Source organism: Engraulis encrasicolus, chromosome 17 (genome assembly GCF_034702125.1).
Source record: "Engraulis encrasicolus isolate BLACKSEA-1 chromosome 17, IST_EnEncr_1.0, whole genome shotgun sequence".
NCBI classification, from domain to species: Eukaryota; Metazoa; Chordata; class Actinopteri; order Clupeiformes; family Engraulidae; genus Engraulis; species Engraulis encrasicolus.
In genome coordinates, this window is record NC_085873.1 from 22957603 (window position 1) to 22970515 (window position 12913).

General features: G+C 38.7%; 1 protein-coding gene and 1 long non-coding RNA gene across 3 annotated transcripts in view; one reads left to right on the forward strand and one right to left on the reverse strand.

Moving 5' to 3' along the window:
- LOC134467972 (integrin beta-3-like) overlaps positions 1-12913 on the reverse strand; it is a 70299-nt gene that overhangs the window by 19612 nt on the left and 37774 nt on the right. The gene's annotated exons all lie outside the window — the stretch shown is intronic.
- Positions 888-7107, forward strand: LOC134467974 (uncharacterized). The gene is made up of 4 exons (XR_010038667.1): positions 888-1241; positions 3056-3079; positions 5129-5239; positions 6761-7107. It is a non-coding gene; the product is annotated as an uncharacterized LOC134467974 (long non-coding RNA).

Consider the following 12913-nt stretch of genomic DNA (forward strand, 5'->3'; position numbering starts at 1 on the left):
GAAGGTATTCCAAGTGGGCCTTGAAATCATTTTCCAAAAATAATACTCATATTTTGGTGTGTGTTGCTGTTGAGGTTTATTCTTAATTGGGTCAAAGGTGGGCCCTGAACAATTTTGACATTTGAGTGGGCCCAAAGTTGAAAAAGGTTGACAATCTCTGCTGTAGTGAATAACTGACTGACCAAGGCTGACTGGCTGGTTTATAGACTGACTGTTGATAGAGACATATTGTCTGGTAACTGATGGATTGCTGAGTGATGGTACAACTGCCAAGTAGAAATGGGTCAAAATTTAAGATAGGACGACTGAAGATAGGAAGTTTTCTGTAATACGCCCCCAGGTTCAGCTAAAAATGAACAACAAAAATGGAATAAAAACAGAAAGTTCACATTAGTCCATGGTAGTTTCATAGTGAACGGTGGAACACATTACTTTCACTGTCTTTATTGGACACTTGAGTAAAATGTATCCTACAGAAATGAGAAATAAGAGAGATAGGCCTAACAGATGGTAAATAGTTTATATTGGCTAGTCACATTCATTACATTGAATTGGGATTTCTACATCATTAGAATAATTAATAGGCCTATCTTCAAAACATAGTTTACTGTTTATAGAGACTAAAACTAATGGAATATGTAGTTGTCAATAAAGGATTAAGCATTGCAAAATCTGCACAAGTGGGTTGTTGATGGGGAAAGGACTTGGTTTAGAGCACAACAGAAAATGCCGTTGCAGCGGAAAAAAGATAGATAGTGGAGTATCATGTGCATAGACACGGATGCGCAAGTGAATGTCATTTCAGAATTCAAATGTTTAGACTACTGTAACAACGCGCGACACGACATGCAAGTAGCCTAGGTGTTTTTTTGCTATTTCATGGATTGGGGGACACCAAGCAGCTACTTAGGCTACTTTGCTTAGTGACAGAAGTGCCTCTACAACCAACACAATAATAAATAAATAAGGATTTGTGAAGGATATTTCCAACAGCTGTCTGTTTCACGAATAACACAGTAGTAACTAGCAACAAGTTTTCATTATGTAGCTTAGTGTCCACAGAAATCAAGGTGTGAACGAGCAGAATCAATTTTTGGTCTTTTGGCGCACTCTGCTGACAAAAACGTGTATTGCAGTCGATAAGAGTAACTGTACACGTCATCACATCACTGCGCATGTTCACTCAGGATTAGTTGTTCGACGACAAGACATGCAAGTTTCTTCCCTGCAGTGTTTGGAAGGTAAGACTACTGTTTACCGTATATCTTTAAGGCAGTTTGTGGTTATAAATACTGGATTATAAGGCAACTTGTTGTTAAAGATGTAAAGTAAGTTAACCAATAGATCATACATAGACACTAGATGTTGTGTAGAAGAACAGAAGTAGGATAGTAGCAGAGCGTATTAGTCGACTGGTCAACTCGAATCATGGACGACATGTTTGGTACCCACGGCTAGCATTCTACAGTGTACCCCCATGAGCAGCATGCCGTCAGAATAGCTGGATTTAAAATACAAATAATGGTTCATATATCAGCAAACTTCGGTTTTAGTATTAATCGAGATATCAACATACGAACACAAACGTTAACAACTTCGTTCGTATAGAAGGAGTTTGCTTAAAAGAGGATTTTGTCAGCACAGTAGGCTACATGCTCCGTGTTGCCTTCCGTGTTGCTGTTGTGGTAGGTAGGGCCAACGTGAAAGTCGATATTTAAGTAATGTACAGAAATAACATTCACAACAATGGTCAAGTTCATGTACAGGGACCCTGGTGATCCTTGCAGCAAAGTTGCTAATATACGGTTGTGTAATAGGATAAAGTTGTACGTTGGCCAACGCTAGTTTACATCGATTCCCTGATTGACGCTCCCAACGCAGGACGCTCCCCTGTCGGCTCGCTCCCACTAGCCCACCTTCGGTCCCACCGCCATATAACGGAGCTATTTATCTTTTTGATGTTAGTTTTTCGTTCTAACTGTACATTAACCCTAAATTTAACCCCAACCCTAAACCTAACCCTAAATTGCTTGTATGTGGCAGTGTATGATAATACGTGAAATATAATCGGGTGAGACGACACGTCCGGGAGTGATTGAAACACCTGGGACTGCACGTCCGAGAGCGATCTCAGTTGGGAGTGTCCATCTACCACCGTTTACATTGCCTAGGTTGCGTAATCCAAAATGTTGTTTTCATGGATACTGCACTTTTTAGAAGAATTACGTATTATTTTTTGGAGAATTGCCTAGATGTTATAATCCTCATTGCAGTTGGGTCAAAATTTGATTAATTCCGCTTTTATGCAAGTAGGATTATTAATATCGGTGGTCTCGCCATGGTCTCGCCGCCGCCATTAGCGTCTGTTGTTGCACAACATTGCATCAAACGCCGAAAGTTAGGAGTTTGGGATATCATGGTGATACCGGTAATATTGGTGACGCAGATAACCGTAGACATGCGGATATGACTTGCGGTCACACGTTATACAGCTTAAAGTATTGTGTCAAAATAGGAGAGGAAATTGTTTAGAAATGTCTGCATAACGTTTGGAATAATACTGCCTATTTCCTGGCGGCAGAGCCAGTGGTGTTACACAAATGTCCCTTGCCCTTCCACGTTCCACATAATCAGATGGAATTATATTTCGTGTGCTCTTTTCTGAGGGTTGGCATGCTGTTATTTGTTTGGGGGGGGGGGGACAGTTGCGCATTGTAGCAGTATGGTCATGATGAATAGGCCTACTATGAATTTAATTATTTGAAAGTATATTTAAAAAGATGTGTTTTGTAATGACCTCATAGACAGTAATGTGTGGTAGAGGATAGTTTCCCCCTTTTGCTACAATATTGCAACATCAACAACAACAACAACTATTATGGGTAATTATAATATTATGATTATGCTTTTTATTGTATAGTTACAGTAGGCCTAATGGTTATAAAATAAATTCCTACTAAATTTCATCCTACTGCTACTGCTTAATATTTGCAATAAACGATGTTATCATAGCAAGTAACTAATTGAATAACTAACTTTTGTTTCTCTTTTGCAGTGTTTTGCCATTTGGGATAAAAAGGTAACATTATTATTTATGATATTACCCGTGAAAATGCTTGCATGATTCTCTTATTCAGTATTGTTCGAGTATGTTGCTTATTGACATTACTGATCAAAATGGCACTACTGCAGGAATTCTGTTAGTAGGGGCGATGGGTCACTGGCAGTGGCAGCTGGTAGTCTGTCAAACAGGGGAGGCTGGTTAATTATAATATGTTTAGATTGCAAAAAAGGTGGTGGTGTGTTGGGGGGGGGGTGGAGTCAATTTTGACTATCTTACATTGGTCTTGAGCAAATAATGGCCCAAAACACAGTACACGACTCTTGTTGAAACTCATTTGTTGGAAAGCTGGTGTTTTTACTAGGCCAATTGTTCTTAATGACTATCATTTCAATGCAGCTCTCTGTGAGGGTTTTGCGGCAGTGTGTTTTGGAATAAGCACAGGGACGTCCAAAAGGGAGATGGTGCCACTGTAACAATATATTGTATTTTAACATTACCCCCCTTATATTGTTTGGAAAATGTTATAGTGACAATACTGTCATTACTGTTTGACTGTATACCTGACTTAACAAAATATTATTTTTATCATTAACTTTGCTGCATAATATGTGATTGTCTGAGTTTTGCAGCTGTTTGTTTGTTATCATGGTTGCACAGTTTTCTATTTGGGGGGAAAAGGGGGCAAATTCTTAATCCATTACTACACATGGCCAACAGTAGGTAACAGCTTCCTTATCATGGGACCAAGTCAATATTAGGCATTGCTGTGTTATGCTGCTTGATTTTCATTTTCTCCTCATTAGTTGGCAGGATTTTTGAGAGAAGTTAATCCACAAATTTGGCAGTTTGCATGCACATTTTTCTTGCAAATGCTTTTGTCAAAAGTAGGCTACCTAAAATTTTGGAATCTGAGATTAAAAAGGTAGTGCATGATTGTATTTGTTACACTATGTTTACAAGAATATGTACACAAAATTGGAATATACTACTTCTTCACTGTTTACCACAACCAGACTTCTCAGGTCACATATTTGCATGGCTTAAGTACAAGATGGAGCGTAAGGCTTGTCTTGTCGTTTCTCTCTTCCCTACTCTTGTCTTCCCTACTCCTAGAAAGACTTAGTCTACGGAAGTAAAAAAATATTTCGGCTATAACCACTAAATGTTTTGCATTTTACAATTGAATGAGCACATATTCACATATGCCATTAGGCCAGTCAAACTGGACTTGCTGGCGTTGTCATGAGGAGAAAAACTTCAAGCAGGTGTTGGGTAAATTGTGGAATCTTATAATTGATTGATTTCATTTTTAAGCTGAACACATGCATATGTATGAAACTGGGTTGGAAATAGCAATGTTATAGGCAGCTACATCATTAATCAATACAATATTGGTATACAGCAAGGCGGAACAATTGCACACAGGGCCTCAGGGCAAACCATGTATAGGGCCCCTTTGTACAGCCTGTTGTTACAATAAGGCCCCCCAACACCAATACAGGAGGGCACTGGGTCCCGGGGCAAATGCCCTGCTTTTCCCCATTATAGCTCAGCTCTTGGTATACAGCATTGGTAAACATTAACAATGTTCTTAGTAAGAAGACTTCTGTTGTACTCATAAAGGAATCTTTTCTGGTCAGTGGTAATTTGTTTAGAAGGTGCAGTATTCACTTTGTCTGATGAAGACGTAAGCTTAAAAGCGCACAAGTCAAGTAAAGCTTTGCACAAAAATGACCTGAAGTGTGTGTGTCTGTTTCAGTACAGAAGCTTTTGCTTGTTAAAAACTACTGTGCTTGTATTTTACTATCTGCCAGGTTTGTTTTGTGTGTTGATGTAGAACTTAGGCGGGTCATGCCACACACACATACCAATCAACATACTATCATAATGCATGCATTTCTAAAAGAAATGTATGAATCTTTTCAACATAGACTGTGTGCCAGACTTGTAAGCAAGCACTATATGTCACTGAACCACATCACAAAGGTTAGTGCATTTTTGATACAGGTGATGCTAATGAAACTTGTGGTAAAATGGTATGGTGCACTTCTGTGTTTATAACAGATGGGTCGTCGCAATAAAAAGTCTCAAGCTGCAAGAAGGCGCTATGTTCCACTGGACTTGGATGCAGAAGGGCAGCAACCAAAGGCCCAGAAGTCTTTTGCAGATGTTGTGGTATGTTATAAAACATCTTTTTTTTGCTATGAAATATTTAAATACTAAATATTTAGATGGCGTTAAGGCCACACCAATTTAATTTGTTGGTTCTCAGATTCGCCTCTTGTATTTTATATCAAAATGGGGAAAAAAAATCAGTTTCAATACCCCAAAAAATAAAATCGCTAAGAAAAAACGAAGACTGCATGTTTTCATGAACGGGGAGGTGTCTCTTTAGTAGTTGCAGGTCATGTGACGTAGAGAACCAATAAAACCACTCCTTTCAACATGCTGATTACGACTAGCAAATCAGGAAACGTGTTACATTCAAACATTTACAGACAAACATGCAATGGCAACCTGTCTTGCACCTTCCCTTGGAGGTCCATGTGAGGCTGATATACAGGTGGTATAACCACACGACTATTTTTTTTTTCTTTTTTTTTGCCCTCTCGCTTCAACTTTTTCCTGAAAAAATCCGAGAACCAACAAATTAAATTGGTGTGGCCTAAATGTAAAAAAAAAAAAAAAACTTATTGTAAAATGACCATGAATGTTTTGAAAATGATAGCATTTTGATTTTATTCAACGTTTACCAAACGACCCAACTTCATAGGAGTTGGGGTTTGTAGACGATATTTCTACTGCTGCAAGCTTTTTCTTTGTATAACTTTTAGCAACTGTTGTTATGCGTGTGTTTGTGTGTCTGTGTGTGTGTGTGTGTGTGTGTGTGTGTGTGTGTGTGCGTGCGTGCACGCGTTAGGGCTTGACACTGGCACCAGCCAACCAGTCAAATGCTGGTCAAACTTGTCTATGGCTAGTAATAATTTCAGTTTCATTAGCCAATTTGGCAGGTAGCTTATTCTATGATATGACATATCAGCATAGCCTTTATTCTGCTCTTTGCCCTGTATCAATTGTTTGTATTTAGTTCAAGAAAAAGCTCAGTTACTCAGTGTCGAAGTGCACTCATCTTCTTGCTTTAACACCTCATCTTCTGAAGATAGATGTAGTGTCATGATATAGATATAAAACAATATCAAATTTTTGGCTAGTAGAATAGCCGAATGGTTAGTTGCTTGGGAAACCACTAGTCACAGTGGACGGTAAGTACAAAAGTTAATGTCAAGCCCTGTGTGTGTGTGTGTGTGTGTGTGTGTGTGTGTGTGTGTGTGTGTGTGTGTGTGTGTGTGTGTGTGTGTGTGTGTGTGTGTGTGTGTGTGTGTGTGTGTGTTAATTGATTGAATAATCTTCGAAAATAAAGCAAATGTACAAGTGTAATATACGTCTGCCCAATGGGACCCCTCTAGGAATTCTGACACCCAGATTGGGAAACACTGGGTTACATGATGATGTTATTGGTAGTTTGTTGTGTGTTGATGTGTTTATTCATTCTTTCCAATGCTTGCATTTGTCCAGCAGAGGGCAGAAGTGGAATTAGTGCTGCTTTGTACTTTTCAAATGTGCATAGATTGCATATATTTGCAACATTCAATGATTTTACTCTGATTACATAATTTTTTTTGGTGCTTTTTTCAGAAACCTGTTGAGAGACCACAGTCCACAGATGATGTTGAAAGCAGACAGCGGTTTTCAGAGGCCCCGCTGTCTGCTGAAGTTTTGCAGACCTCTGAAACGGTGGCGCTGCCGACTCAGCCTGCATCTTTGTCCCTCTGTGACACCTCTATCTCACCTGACATAACTGATTTTTCTATCTTTCCTATCCTTCACAACAACAAGACAAGCAAAAGCACTTTGCATTCTCGTTCAAACAAACTCAATGATTCTGTCAACAAGTCTGTGCTCTCAAACGAACTCAATGATTCTGTCACAAAGCCTGTGCCCTCAAACAAACTCAATCAATGTCAAATGGCTTCAATTACTCAACCTCTAAACAATCCTCAAACAACTATGCAAGTTACTGACAACTATGTGAAAGCTATACATTCTTCCTTTATTCAGTGTGTTAACCTTGCAGATATCGATAATCGCGTCCTAACAGGATCCTTTCATCAAGGTGATGCTCGGTTTGGCGATGCAGCTGAAAGACAATGAGGACCAACCAGCCTGGTTGCAGCTTTGAAATGTAAAATAAAGAATGTGTTGACCTGGGATTGTGCTGACGTAAACGATGTTGTTGTACATGGAACTTCACTGTATAACTGTCTGAAAAATGCCAACAAAATTAAAGATATAAATCAACGTCGTTCCTACCTGTCTGTGACTGAATTGCCTAATAATCACCATGTGTGGAATACAGAGTTTTCAATAAGATATGGGGAATCTTTTACCGGTGCTATTGACCTTGAGAATGATAATGGTTTGTCTGACTTGATCATGCCACTTGATGTAGCTCTGCAACGGACTCTACTGGACAATGATGCTGGTGTGGTAACCATTCGTAGGCCTACTAGTACATTTGCTGTTGTGAAGCAGGGGTCTTGGTTTGCATTTTTCGACTCTCATGGAAGAAAGGTAAACAAGCAAGGACGTCTGGCAAGTTCTGTTTCGTTTTTTAGTTCTATAGACAGCCTTTACAGCTATGTGGTTGAACTAGGACGATCATTCAAACTTTCACTACCAGATGATGACAATGAAGTTCTCTTTGAAGTGACTGGTGTTGATGTTATGACGATTCCACATGACGACGTCGCCAATGACTTTGAGGGTGTTGCAAACTGTTCATATGAATGTAGCACAGCTAACTTGACTTCCATTCCTAGTGAGGTTTTTAAAAATGAAACAAAATCTACAAGGGCAGAACAAGAAGTGATTGATATACACATTGATGCTGACGATGTTATGATTGCAAATATATCTGACAGATCTGGGTCAACCAAAAATGTAGGCCGAAATGTTAAAACTCACTATGAGAACACAAACAAGCGAAAGTATGATGCAATGAGTGTCCCTGATAAAGTTGGCTTAGGCCTACCTGTATTCGTGACAGAGGCAGAACAAGATCTGATTGCTTTACCAATTGATGATGATGATGTTATGATTACAAATAGCATACCAGAAAAGCCACATGAGGATTTCAATGTTAAACCTCAGTATGAGAAGAACACAAACAAACGCAAGTCTGCAGCAGTGATGGCCCCTGATGAAGTATTCATAACTAATGTGACCAAAGAACAACGATCGTTTACCCCTTTAACTAGGCAAGATCGGGACAGTTTATGTACACTTTTGGAATTACCTAAAACTATGTGCAATCCCATACCATCCAGAATTGTTCAGGTCAGTGATATTGGGTCTCCGTGTAAAATGAGAAATATTAAACCAGACGGTAATTGCTTCTATCGTAGCCTTGCATTCAGCATTTGTGGGGATGAGGAAAGACATTTGAAAATCAGAAGGGCTGCTGTGAAACACCTACAACACAACAGTTTACACTTCGAAAAGTATTTGAGAGATCAGTACACTTCTGTTGGAGATTATGTGGAACAATCTAGGATTTTTTATTCAGGTTCATGGGTTACAGAAATTGACATCTTTGCTGCTGCCAGCTTCTTACAATGTGAAATAATGACCTACAATAATGACAGATGGAATTCTCATGATTTTTCAAAATCATTGTCAAATAGGCCTATAGGCATACATGGTCGCATTTATTTGGTAAATCAGTCAGGAAACCATTATGATTCTGTACTGTGTGTGAAAGACAAAGAAAACACAAAGTGCGCTGAAATATGTTGTCAGAGCGAAGTGTGCACTCGTTCTCAGCGAAAAAGACGGTTGGATCAATCAAACGATTCAAAACAAAAACATGCAGAGAGAAAGCGGATGCGGTATCAAAATGATAACAACTACAGAAAAACAAAACGTGCAAAAATTTAGGAAAATTACCACAAAGATGAATGTAACAAACAGAAGAGGCGTCAACATTCTCGTGCGTGCTACTTGAAAAAATATCAGACCAACACAAACTTTCGTGAAAAAGTGCTTCAACTGTTCCAAAAGCGATACAAATTACTTTATGCAAATGATCCACAATTTAAGACATCAAAAGCAATATATTTTCAGAAGAAATACAAAGGTGATACAAGTTTTCAAGAAAAGCTTAAACAAACGTCTAAGCTTCAATATAGGAATACAACATTTAAAAACCTTGCCCGAAGGAACTCGCGAATCAAATATCAGACCAACAAGGCTTTCCAAAACGCCGTCCGTCATTATAGCTATGTTAAGTATCAGACCAATAAAAAGTTTAACACTGCTGTGCGAAATTATAGCCGTGTCAAGTATCAGACCAATAAAAAGTTTAACACTGCTGTGCGAAATTATAGCCGTGTCAAGTATCAGATCAATAAGAAGTTCAACATTGCTGTGCGAAATTATAGCCACGTTAAGTATCAGACCAATAAGAGTTTTAACACTGCTGTCCGTGATTACAGTACACACAAATACAAGTCAAACCTAATTTTCCAAAAGAAAATTAAACAATACAACAAAACAAAGTACCAGGAAAATGAAAAAATACGCTTATCTAAAATCAACACAAGTATCGATAAACACAAAAATTCAAAGCAAAAACAAAGAGACATTGATTGTGCAATTGATAATTTTCGAAAAAATGTAAGCCGTGGACCAGAGCATGTCTGTTCTTGTTGTCACAGATTGCTTTTTAGAAGGCAAGTCATTGAATGTAAACCCCAAAACTATGCAAACAAACGACCTGAAGTTGCTAAGATGGCTAAAAGATGCATAACAACACAATATTTGCATGTTTGTGACTGTGACTGTCAGACTGAATGCTACTTGGCTGAAAGCCCTGCAACAAAATTGTGGATCTGTCACACTTGTCATCAGAAGATTCTTTCAGGCACACTTCCACAAGAAAGCGTTACCAACAACTTGGAGTTACATGCAATTCCTCCAGAGCTGAAATGTTTGAATTCTTTAGAACAGCATCTAATAGCCAAAAACATATGCTTTATGAAGTTGCTGTGTTTACCAAGAGGGCGTCAACGAGGTTGTCATGGACCCTGTGTTTGTGTTCCTATAAATTCTCAAACCGTGACAAACGTTCTACCAAGAGATGAAAGTGATGATAAGATGATCAGAATAAAATTAAAAAGAAAAATAAGCTACAAAAACTTTTATGAATTTCAATGTGTACAAACAGAAAAAGTCAGAAATGCATTGAAGTATTTAATAAAGAACAACAAATGGTATGATGATGTCATTTTAAATGATCAATGGTTGAACACTTTGGACGATAGGGCTACTGACCACAGTGATGAAACACATGATGATAAAGACAATGTTGATAACTCTGATGTTGAAATGCAGGACAATGATGAAAATGAAGAAAAAGAGGAAGAATTGACTTACATTAAAGATCAGTCGGGACTAGTTTCAGACACATCCTTACAACCGATTGACATCGGATCTGAAATAGTTGATCAACATTTTCAAGACATACTGAATATGGCACCTGCTGAAGGTAACAGTCCAGTCAGTCTTTTAACTGATAAAACCAATGAAAGCAAGTGTTTTCCTGTCTTGTATCCTCTAGGCGGGCCTACGTTTCATTCTGAAAGAGAATCGAAAATAACTCTTTCAAGGTACTTGAATACACGTTTACTGAATGCTGATGGACGGTTTGCACGGAACACTGATTTTCTTTTTTATGCTCAATACATTTCAGAAGTAAATCAAGTGCAAAATAGCATTTCAATTGCATTACGCAAAGGCTCGCAGAAAGACGTGTCACCAGAGACCTTGCTGAACTCTGACTCACTCAAAACATTGTTGCATAACAATGAGGGCTACAAATTTTTGCGTGGCATTCGTGGAACACCCCCATATTGGATGTCTGTGCAGAAAGATTTATTTGCGATGATAAGACAGCTGTCTATACCAACATTTTTTGCGTCATTTAGTTCCGCAGATTTAAGATGGCCTGATTTTTTGTCCAGTCTGCAAAGGGCTGAGGGAAAGGAAGCAAATGTTGCAGATCTTGATTGGTCAGACAAAACCAAGTTGGTCCGTTCAAACCCTGTTACAACAGCACGCCTCTTTGACGAACGTTGGCACTCTTTTTTGAAAGATGTAATCCTGTCACCAGCTGAACCAATAGGAAAAATAATCGATCATTTCTATCGTGTCGAATTTCAACAGCGCGGGAGTCCTCATATACACGCTTTATTCTGGGTGGCAAACGCACCGAAAATTGACACACACAGTGATGCTGAAGTGACAGCTTTCATTGACAAATATATCACATGTCAACTTCCAACAGACAAAGACTCTGAGCTTTATGAAACCGTTAACAGTGTACAGAAACACAGCACCAGGCATTCCAAGACGTGTCGCAAAAAGAACACTGTGTGTAGGTTTCATTTTCCACGGCCCCCGTCCCAAAAGACGTTCATTACAAGAAGTGTAAGTTCAGAGGATGCTGATGAAACTAAACGTGCTAGTGATATCATCAACACAGTCAGAGCTGCATTAACTTCACCAGATTTTGATTTCAAGTCAACAGCTGCATTTTTTCAATCTCTGGGAATTGAGCAAAGTGTATTTGAATGGGCATACAATATGTGGACCACAAAGAAAAGCATTGTAATGAAACGAAATCCTTCAGACATTTGGGTGAACCAATACAATAAACACTTACTTCGAGCTTGGCAAGGCAACATGGATATTCAGTTTGTCACAGATGCACATTCTGCTGCTGTATACATACTATCATATGTCACAAAAGGAGAGATGGAACCAGGTTTGCTCTTACAACGTACTCAAATGGAAGCGTTAAATGGCAATGTGGATGCAAAAGCAGCATTTCGGCAGCTTGGAAGTGTTTATCTCCACAACAGAGAAGTGTCAGCTTAAGAGGCAGTGTATCGCTTAACACAAATGCACTTGAAAGAATGCTCTCGTGATGTACAATTCATTCCTGTTGGTGAAAATCCTATGAGGATGAGTTTACCCTTGCATATGCTACAAGCCCAAGCTCAGCAGATGACTGAAAATAATGAAAACATTTGGATGACCAATATCGTTGAACGTTATACCAACAGGCCTCAGTCAGAGGAAATGAAAACTTTATGCCTGGCAACTTTTTGTAGTGAATACAGAGTGCTTTCAAAATCTGAGGTTTCCAAAAACAAAGAATCGAACAGACAATAATTGAGTTAAACAACAACTTTGGATTTCTGAAAAAACGAACCCGATCACAACCTGCTGTTGTAAGATATCCACGATTTTCTCCAACAAAAGATCCAGAAAAATATTATCATTCATTGTTACAATTGTTTTTGCCACACTATGAAACCCTTCACCTCAAACCACCTCCATTTGAAACGTATGAGCATTTCTACAACAATGGTGCAGTTAAACTTGGTGATACTGTTCAAACTGTTCAGTCAATTGTGGATAGTAACAGAGCTCTATTTGAAAAAGAGAGCGATATGATTGACAAAGCAGAAAATTTGTTGCAAAATGACATTGATCTCACAGATGCTTGGGCTATATTAGCTCCAGAATTGGAAAATGAAAGGTTGCGTTGTTTGGATCTTATGAAAGACAAACTTGTGGAGAATGAAAATGACGATGACATGGCAACTTGTATCCCTGACTTGATAGCCAACCCACAAACTGTGTACTCCTTGGAAACTAATAATGTGACAATGCCTAGGCAAGATGCATTGGATTTATTACGATCATTAAATGAGGAACAGTCTG